This window comes from Caretta caretta, chromosome 1 (genome assembly GCF_965140235.1).
Source record: "Caretta caretta isolate rCarCar2 chromosome 1, rCarCar1.hap1, whole genome shotgun sequence".
Lineage (NCBI taxonomy): Eukaryota > Metazoa > Chordata > Testudines > Cheloniidae > Caretta > Caretta caretta.
The window spans coordinates 87,583,436-87,591,904 of NC_134206.1; the positions used below are offsets into that span (position 1 = coordinate 87,583,436).

General features: G+C 42.4%; 1 long non-coding RNA gene across 1 annotated transcript; it reads left to right on the plus strand.

Moving 5' to 3' along the window:
• Positions 1-4,214: 4,214 nt before the first annotated feature.
• LOC125637962 (uncharacterized) lies at positions 4,215-7,081 on the plus strand. Its single transcript, XR_012668834.1, has 2 exons — positions 4,215-4,381; positions 6,460-7,081. It is a non-coding gene; the product is annotated as an uncharacterized LOC125637962 (long non-coding RNA).
• The last annotated feature ends 1,388 nt before the right edge of the window (positions 7,082-8,469 follow it).

Below are 8,469 nucleotides of genomic sequence, written 5' to 3' on the forward strand. Positions count from 1 at the left end.
GTGTTACTGGTTTAATGAGGTGACGGGAGAAGGAGTTTGTTGTCACAGAAGACCAGCGACGGAACTTGGGACCCCAACCAATGGCTTGGAGAATGGATACTCCAGCGACTGGTGACCTGGCAACCTGGTGAGCTGGAGGCCCAGCTCAGGAGTCACAGCCGGTTCCAGCCAGTGGAAGGACAATGGGCTGCGAAGAGAGGACCTGGTGACCTAACCAGCCCATTCCAGCCAGAGGGGGACAGAGGACGGCTGAGAGGAGAGGAGGCCCAGATGACCCTGTTTATCTGGAGCGACGACAATGGACAGAGGCGAGGCTTGGGGGAGGTGATATCAGATGCCCAGCTGGGAATCAGGGGGGCTCTGGGCTGGAGAGAGAGAGCAGGCAGAGCTCACCTGAATGCAGGGGAGACTTGGATGTGCTGTGCTGAGGGAGGCCCTGAGAGTTTCCTATGCTGTGTTCAGATGCTCAGTAAACCCTCCTGTTTTACACTGGCTGAAAGTCACTCCAGTCTAGAGAACAGGGTTGCATTATTCCCTCTGGGAATGGAGGCTCCCGGGGTCCAGAGCGAGTGGACTCCCTGAGGGGGCCCACGGCGAGAAATAGCTGTGCTAAGGCTCAGAGAGGTGAGGCTCCAGGAGGTGGAGGGGCTTAACCCCTTGGAGGGAGTGGACCCCCAAGAAGGGCTGTCTCACTGAAGGGAGTTCCCCCATGGACCGCACGGGGCCAAGAGTGGGCACGACTTGTGAGTCCGTGACACATGCTATAGCTTTGTGTCCTTCTAGGAACAGGCATTAATCCACTTGTTGTCCAAGACTAATATGCTTGGAATTATCAGGTATGAAATCAAAGTTTTCCTTCTCCTAGACAGATTTGACTAAAGAGGGTAAGCATGCTCTATCTGCCTCAGTTTGAAATCAGTTTTCCTTTTGCTAGACACTGTTGGTTCACAGCACCTTATTCCGTAATATTCAGTGCTACCCTTCTGGGTTTCCCCAAGAACAGCTACCTCCATCCACCACTTGGGGGATGTCCCTCTATACAATAGTATCCCAGTATGAGGAAGTGGCTTATCAGACCAGAATTGGGTACAGGAAAAAATGGTAATTATATATTAAGATTTATAAATGTAATTCTTTCAGAACAATGTAGAGGCATTTGACAACTTGCCCTGAAACTTCTCTGAAAGTACATAGAAAAAATAATTACTGAATGCACAACATTTTCATTGGTTGGACTGACTGGTGTTTGGATTATGATATTTAGGGCCTGAGCCTATAAGCTCGTGAGCACCATCAATTTCCATTGACCTCTTTGAGTGCTAAGGATATTCGGCACATCACAGAAGGAAGCCCTTTGTGTGCTATAATGTTTTTAAGATTACTAACTAGATTTAAGCTTTCCATGTGCACAATTCAGACTGAAGCCAGTGGGAGTACTGTATGGGATGCTTTGCAGAATTGGAGCCTCTAGTATATGTCAGAGTTATTAAAATCATTATCTACCGTATTTTAGAGAAAATCTGTTGTGGTTTTACCCAACATAAATAATCATTTTTACTCAAATCTACAGTGAATGGATGATTATTTGCTTCAATTTCTTATTTTAGTGACAATATAATTCTTTTACTTGTTAAGCTGAAGTGTCCTTAGCATTTACTCTCAAAGCTCATAATTTCTGAAGGCATGCTGCATTAGCTGCTTTATTTGCTCCCCTGATAGCTTGGAGACAGGCCCTTATATGTCATCAGTACATAATATGCTTTTTTTCTGAAAAGGCTCATTGTATTTGGTATACACACCACATTATGAGAAATGGTACTCACAGTATTACAGATTAATATTTCTAAAAAGAGTATATAATATTCAAGTATTCCTGTAAGAGATGGCATGAACTAGCATTTTTTTCTAATGTAACAGCAAGGTCTGTGGATTTCTATTTCTAGTATGAAATTTAATAGTACTTTAATTAAAAAAAAATCAGAACCAAAAAACTTTCTTTGCTTTTGTCTTCTTGTTTTCAAACTGATTTCACAAGAGATTGTACTTACCATTCAGCAAGTGACTCAATTCATCAAAACCACATTAACTATGGACTTTCAAATATGTAAAATATTAGTAACATTTCAGAGTACAACTAGGCATATATCTTTGGATTAGAAGGTATGTACCATACTCATATATATTTCTAGTATATCGCTTCTCTTATTACTAGATACTGTAATTCAAGACAGGTTTCAGAGTAGCAGCTGTGTTAGTCTGTATCTGCAAAAAGAAAAAGAGGACTTGCGGCACCTGAGAGACTAACAAATTTATTTGAGCATAAGCTTTCGTGAGCTACAGCTCACTTCTGTAGCTCACAAAACCTTATGCTCAAATAAATTTGTTAGTCTCTAAGGTGCCACAAGTACTCCTTTTCTTTTTGTGTAATTCAAGAGTTAGCATGTAAATTGTAGTTTTTAGACTTTATGAAAAGCTTCCATTTAGATGAAGATAAATAAACACATACAGTAGTTCTTCTGATTTAGAGCTTGATCCAAAGTTTGATCTATGTCACAGATAACATAAATGACCAAATTCTGCTTCAGATGTATTCAAGGAGTTCCCTTGATTTCAGTGAAATACACATCTGAGACGAAGAATTTGCTCCATACACATACAGAGCTATTATAAAAGAAACGACCTAATAAAAACATGCTGTTCCATAGCTTATATAGTCACATATGATAGAATAATGCTAAGGTTTTATTGCATGCCCCAAGGGGAAAAAAAGACATAACATAAAGTGGATGCATACAGATGATTGTGCCATGCAATGATCCTAAACTGTACCGTGCATTAAATCAAAACCTCGTAAAGCACTTGAACCAATATACTATAGTAATAGATGCTGGGTGAGCACCCAAGATGGATAAATTTAATCTGATTAAAAAAATAGAAAAGAAAGATGAGTATCATAATGACTAACACATTCTCTGTGGGTCTTTTCGCTCTGTAGAGTAAATTTCACTCTTATGCAAAGGACCAATGGGAATTACATGCTTGAAAAGCTTCCAGGATTCCACAAGCTAACTCTGCTATCTATGTTCCTGGGGCTGTTACTGCACATGCTTCCCCTCCCTCCATCCCCTGCTAGCTACTGGTGTTGGACCACCACTGCTACCATGGAAAAGTCCTGAAGAAAAGAGGGGGATGGTCTTGTGGTTAATACACAAAACTGGGACATGGAAAACTAGGGCTCAATGCTTGGCTGTGTACAGACTTTGTATGTGACCTTGGTAAATTGTTTAATCCTTCAGGGTCAGAATGTTTAAGACATCTCAGTTCCTAAATATGAAAATAGGCACCTCATGAGCTTTTCAGAAGCATCTATGCCTCACTTCCCTTTCACCCTTTTGTGTATTTACACTGTAAGTTGTCTGAGGCAGCCCCCTTTCCTCCCCAAAAGAAAACAATCGGAAACTTCAAAACATTTTGTTATTAACATTTCAGCTTTTCATTTTGGAAAGATGTTTCAATTTACTTACCAGCCTTAATAGATAGCCCAGTGCTATATAGGGAAAGCTCCTGCAATGGAGGAGTCAGGTTCAAGTCCCTGTTCCAATGAATATTTACTTATATATAGAAAGTGGAACAGCTATTAAGGAAAAGTTAGCACATGTGACTCCATTTTGGTTTGGGGCCCACCATTGTTTAAATGCCAGCACATCATACACCAGGAGGAGTAATCCTTAGATATTGAATCCCTGTGAAAATCCTCTTCCTTGTCTCCAGCCTGCCTTGACTCCCAGTATCTGGTTTTTGTCAGTCTCTAACTCCCTGTCTCTTGGCCTTGATGTGGGGCCTCCCATCCTGATAATAAAAGTTACTGATGCATGGCTTTAGGACCATGCTGTGTAATTAACATACTGGTATAGCACGAGGAATGCACCAAGCAGGGATAGGTGGTAGATAAGACAAGTGTTTGTTTATTGGCTAAGGTTTCCGATGCACGAGGGCAACATGCTTTGCTAAAAGGTATATAACCTTTGTATAATCTGCATTCAGGGTCCCCTCCTGGCTAGCAGGGGGGCACCACGCTCGAGCGTAATAAACGTAGTGTCTTTTGGGAACTCTGCAGTTGTGGACTTTGTTTCTGTGCCTCAGCCTAGATTCGAACTGTGCGTGACCTATCAGGTATAATTCGCAACATTGGTGTGCGTGTCCTACCAGGTGTAATTCGTAGCACTTGTGTGCGTGTCCTATCAGGTATAATTCGCAGCAGTTGTGTGCGTGTCCTACAAGGTGTAATTCATAACAGTTTTGGCGACCATGAAGGGACTCTAGGCTCGCCCCAACAAGCGAGACTACACTCCTCCTCTCAGACAGCTCCAGCCGGCACAGGGTGAGTTCACCTTTGAGAACTCCGAAGAGGGGGGTGTGTGAGCCGTCGCTTAGGCGATAAGGTGGCACATTTTGTGTTCTTTTGGTAGCCCATTATAGGTTCTGGGCAGAGTGTAAGTAAGGGGACACCTTTGGCTGAAATTCTCAAGAATTGGGGGAATATTTCTGGCACCCATGGGTTAGGCAGAAAAAAAGCTGTTATTTTATGTAAGGTTGAGTGGCCAGCACTAACAACTCAAACATCTGTTGAATGGCCATTGGATGGGTCCTTTGCTGGGGATACATTAACAGTACTTAAAAGGAGGCTGGAGGACAAAGCTCCAGCCCAGATGGATTATTGGTATGTATGGGACAACTGGGCTTATGCGCATGCAAAAGGACATCCTCTTTCCTCCTCCTTTTCTTATTCATCTCAGGGGTCTCCAGCCCGCTCTGTGCTATGCCTGCTTCTGCCCCTCCTCCGGCTTACCCTCGACTTTCTGACTTATGCCCGTCACCTCCTTGCTTGCCAATTAGCCGTGCTTTCTGTCCAGGTGACAATCCTCATGTGGGGAGGACTCAGGTAGCCCTTGTAAGTAAAAATATTTTAAAAAAGAGACCAGGAGGGCTGGGGGCTAGTTAAGAAGCCCACCCTCCTTGTTAATTTGGTAGTGAAACAAAGCTGGTGCTCATGGAAGGGACAGTTCAGAGAAAAAAAACAGGATCGGGCCCAAGTGGGCAGGCAACAGATAGAGAGATTGGAAAACAGGTTGAAAACTTAAAGGTCATAGTGAAAAAAGAGGAGTAAATAATTACAGGAATGAAAAACGTAAATCCCGGAATAATACTTAAAATGGTAAAATATAAGTAATTGGGTGTCGTTTTGAAAAATAAGCAAGTAATTTAAAAAAAAAAAGTAAAAAGTTAACTCTTTAGTTGCTGGAAAGAATTAAGCAGTTAAACTTTGTAAAATACTGAAAAGAAAAAAAAATCTTGGTTTCTTTGCAGCCATTTTGGAAAAAAATGGGCCCTTTTCCAAAGAAATGCAATTATACAGTGCTACTTAATTAATATCTTATTAGGTTCCAAGAGGCTACAATAGGTGGTGTCTTCCTTTTCAGGTCGCTGTGTGTTTGACAGCAGGAGTTAAAAGTAAAAGGCAATCAAAAGTCCGGAAAAGTTTATTGTGCCCTTTTTAAAGTAAGAATCTTTAACCTGTGGATCCAAAAGCAAGCCAGAAAGCATTTATTTTAATGTAAATTACCTAACTAATAAGGTAGAGGCCACTGAAACCTGGGCTGCCTATAAAACAAATACAAGAAAATATGGGTAATTCCTCTGTTTTGCCTGCAATTAACAAGGGTATTTGTATAAAAAGGAAATATTTTAAGCAATGACTGACTGCCCAAAAGGAGTAGATCTGTGTTTTATTTTTGTCTTTCAGAAAATCAGAGAAAACTGATGCCAGCTGAAAAGCAATTCAACATCTCATGAATTTACTGGCACAATAGGAATTCTGTTCTGTGTTCTATGTCCTGTCTTGTGGTGTTTGTCTTGTGGCCAGAATTGCTGTGTTTAATTTTTCATAGGACAGTTTAGTTTAAAACTAAATAGAAGGGTTAAATCAAAATGCAGATACTTGTTTTATTCAACTTGGAATACAAAGTGTTTGGATAATATCAAAAAATGTGATATACTAAAGTTTAATACATTTGCTTAAGTAAAAAAAAAAAAAAAATTCATTGGCCAGATCTTTTAATTAAAAAAATTGTGGTTAAAATTTGCACACCAACAGTCTTTGGAAGCAAGGACATCAAAGGTTAACCCACTCCCCATATTATACATGAGATCCTTCTGGCTACCTCACATTTCTAGCCAGAGGGCTGTTGGACACCAGAAGTTGTACCAAGTGGACTCCTCAAAAGTGGGTGTGCTTGTCCTGGCTTGTTGCTCCAAAGCTCTGTAATAAAGTCATTTTCCTAGAAGGGTATATGTGGTATACATTATACAATAAGACTAAAGTGCTGTATAATGGGCAATGTACATGTGTTCCTTTTTAAACAACAATGTATAAGTAAAAAGTGAAAGTTTCCTTTGCAGGTTAATAAAAGCCAAGAAGGGGAAAAAAAATAAAACGGAGGATGAGCTAATTCAACGCTGTAGCTGGCAGGCTTGGCAGGCTCGGTCCAAAGATAAAACACTGGCCTGCCCAAGGACACTACTCACAGCTAGGATTTGGCTAACAGCCAAGAAAGAGGGGGGCTTAAATGTGCCCAAGCAGCTGTGAGATCTGCAACACACTGCCAGACATTAATGAAATGTGTTAGGTCTCTGTATTTACAGGTAAAAGAAGTCCTGCTTCAAGAATCCTGAGCAAACCTGCCATTTGTTAAAACCAGGTGACTGGGTCTACATAAAGGTCCATCGACAAAATACTACTCTGGCCCCATGCTGAAAAGGCCCTTATTAAGTCCTGCTAACTACCAACACCGCTGTGAAGTGCCAAGGACTGATTGCCTAGACCCATGCTTCTTACTGCAAAAAGACCCCTCCACCTCGAGGTGACTTCACTTCGACTACTGATCAGCCTGTCCCTCCTTCTGGGTTTTTTTTTTCTTTCCTCCTTTTGAACAGCAAAAAAAACAAAAACAAGGTGAAGTGCTAGTAACCTCTCCCTTGTCCACTGACAAAGCTAACCTGCATTCAGTATTTGCTAAAGAAACCAAAGCACTACAGGGTGACGTGCTAGTAACCTCTCCCCTGTATAATGCAAAACCATGCCTGTTCCAAGAGAGAAGGAATGCCTGCTCTGCTAAAACCACCAAAATCCAAAGATTCCTGACTGCAAAAGACACTGAGAATTGGCCTTGATGGCAAAGACGGAGCATTGTACATTGGCAGGGAGAAAGTTGCGGAATGTATTCTTGGGAATGTGAAGTAAAGTGGTGGGGTGGGTTTATTCCAGAGGCTGGAACTGTGCTTGTAGGCAAGTATAAATACCAAAAACGCCTTACAGCCACAAACATTACTCCCACCATCTGCCACCACTCCTTTGCAGGTAAAGGTTCCTGGATCCATCATAGCTACGTTAAGTTGGCGCTGGGACCCCCACCTGACCCTGACAAGCCATTGGATGAGCCACTTCACGAATGAACACCACGACCAACCCATGGACTAAGCTTTCCAGCTACTGGGACCTTCACAGCCCACCAGGACTTTTTGTGTTCCTGTTTATTGGACTTACATTGGGGGTAGTGTTTTTGTATAGTACAGGGGAAGATGTCGACATTGGAATGGTTTGCCTGGGGGGGGGTTCTCTCCCTATTCCCAAGTCCAGTACAAGGATGGGAGGGCAATAGCTTCTTGAATTTAACCCGTGCTATCAAACAGGGTGTAAATCGAATGCAGTGTTGGATTTGTATTCGTACCCCCACATATTTAGGTCAGGGCGTCCCGTTGGTAGGGGTACCTATCCCCCTTAATCGAACACTCCAAGCTAAGCTATGGGCAAACACTACATTTAACTGGAATGTTACAATCCAAATATGGTCTATTGATATGGTGGCCCAGAGTAATTATGCTTTATGTGTATCACGACGTAAGGGCATAGAAAATACAGTTTTTGTAGGGAATTTTGTAGGGTGCAAGGACACCACCCAAATCAGCTCTTGTGCGGGAGGCCCCTCTACCTACTCCAGGACCCCGTGGCCGGTCCCCGAGGGGTCTGGCTGGTATTGGTTATGCAATCACACAGCCTATAAGGTTCTCCCAGCAGGATGGTGTGTTACATGTACCTTAGGGGCTATAGTACCCGCTGTGACAGTACACCAGAACCTGACCCGGGGAGAGAACCGCAATCAAGTATGGAGGGACCGACGAAGTATTCCTTTAAACCCCCTTTCTTATCGGCCCAAAGGCTTTCACTCCTTTGTGCATTGGTTTCTGCCATGGTTGGGAGTAAGCGAGCTGGAAAAAGCTATAGTTAGCATTTCAGCCGCTTTGGAACTAATGGCAAATGCTACTGCAGATGCTCTCTCTGCCCTTCAAATTGAAGTCACCCAGCTATCCCAAACTACATTGCAAAACCGCCTAGCCCTGGATTATCTCCTT